The following is a 1,872-nucleotide window of genomic DNA, read 5'->3' on the forward strand; positions in this document are numbered from 1 at the left end:
TAAATAGCCTATCTGTGAATAAATGTCTATGGGGAGGAAGAAGAAGTAGCCAGTGTTGTGAGCGTGTGTGAATGTAGAGCAGATGGTATGGTCTGAAAATGAAAGTTAAATAGAGAAGGTTAAATATCAGGGCATTTTTAGTTATGCAAATGTCAGTAGGGTCCCTTTTATTTAAAAACATGACAAATAAAAGTAAGCTTTATTGTCAATTTAAAAAATGAAAATTTCTCTTCAGCCAGTCTATTGCTTGAGGTCTGAAAGGGGTGACTAGGCAATTTGTTGAAGCATATATTAATAGTTTGTATTTACTGATTATCTTCCCTATATTAGAGCCTATATCAGACTGTCAAAAGCAACTCTGAGGTAGGTACTGTTATTCACAATAATTGACAGAAGAGGAAAAGCTGCTTGGTGGCTTGAGCAGCTTGCCTAGATTCATAGAGGCTGAATTCCCAACCTGAGCTTATGCTCATATGTTTGTGCATTAGCCAGAGGACTGATTTATTTCGTGTTAAAGATTAGAAAATTTAAGTGGTTTGGGCAATGTTTGATTTGAGAATAGCCTTAACTAACTTTTTTTGGCACCTACTCCATCCTACCTCTCTGGATGTTCCTTTGCAACATCTTCTCAACAATCTCGCTGCTCTTCAGGGTTCTATGAGATTTAAATTTTGTAATTGATGCGTTTTTCCAGTATGACTTCATTTACTCTCATGATTTCGATTACCAACTACCATGTCAATATTTCTGAATAACCAGCTCTGTTGAGCTATTATTTTTCTGAAGTTCATCCATGTCTAAATGCATACTCTGTGTAAGAATGAGTTTACAAAGGAAAACATGAGAGGAAGGGATCTATATCCCTTGTTTCTACATGTCTATGTGTCTTTTATATATGTTCATGCTTTGTATATTTGCTGGGCCTTTCATATTTCATAAGTTATGTTGATGATAGATACATGAAAATAAATAAAACTCTATGCTTTTTAGCCTTTAGCAGTCAGTGTGCATGGTGTGGTGATGAACGTTGGCAAATAGGGTTGCATCAAAACAGTACAAAAGATTGTATGGGAAAAGCAGAAGAAATGATTCTGGGTGCTTATTATTGAGTCAACAAAAGCATCCTCATTTTGTTATTACTTTATTTGGTTTGATGTTATATTATTGTGTAAAAAATGCTAAAAGTATCACCAACATGGGATAAATTGTTAGAAGTAAATTTTCCATGTTGGAGAATGTGACCATGTTTAAGGACTAATGGTAAATTTTGAAAATTGCAGTTGATTAAATTGCCAAACATGTTTTTGAGCATAGTATATAAATGAAATCTTTATTTCTATAAAACTGAGTTTTATCCAAACGCATGTTTACTTTTTGTTTATGCTGTTGCAGATCTGGCTAAAGAGCTCTTATTTCCAGTAACTATGTCTGTTCTCAATAACTCCGAAGTCAAGCTTTTTCTTCTGATTGGGATCCCAGGACTGGAACATGCCCACATTTGGATCTCCATCCCCATTTGCCTCATGTACCTGGTTGCCATCATAGGCAACTGTGCCATTCTCTTTATTATAAAGACAGAGTCCTCACTTCATGAGCCCATGTATTATTTCCTTGCCATGTTGGCTGTCTCTGATATGGGCCTGTCTCTCTCCTCCCTTCCTACCATGCTGAGGATCTTCTTGTTCAATGCCATGGGAATTTCACCTAACGCCTGCTTTGCTCAAGAATTATTCATCCATGGATTCACTGTCATGGAATCATCAGTGCTTCTAATTATGTCTCTGGACCGCTTTCTTGCCATTCACAATCCCCTAAGATATAGTTCTATCCTTACTAGCAACCGGGTTGCTAAGATAGGACTAACCTTAGCCA

The sequence above is a fragment of the Otolemur garnettii genome, unplaced genomic scaffold, assembly GCF_000181295.1.
Source record: "Otolemur garnettii isolate 467f Iridium unplaced genomic scaffold, OtoGar3 scaffold00001, whole genome shotgun sequence".
In the NCBI taxonomy this organism is placed as follows: domain Eukaryota; kingdom Metazoa; phylum Chordata; class Mammalia; order Primates; family Galagidae; genus Otolemur; species Otolemur garnettii.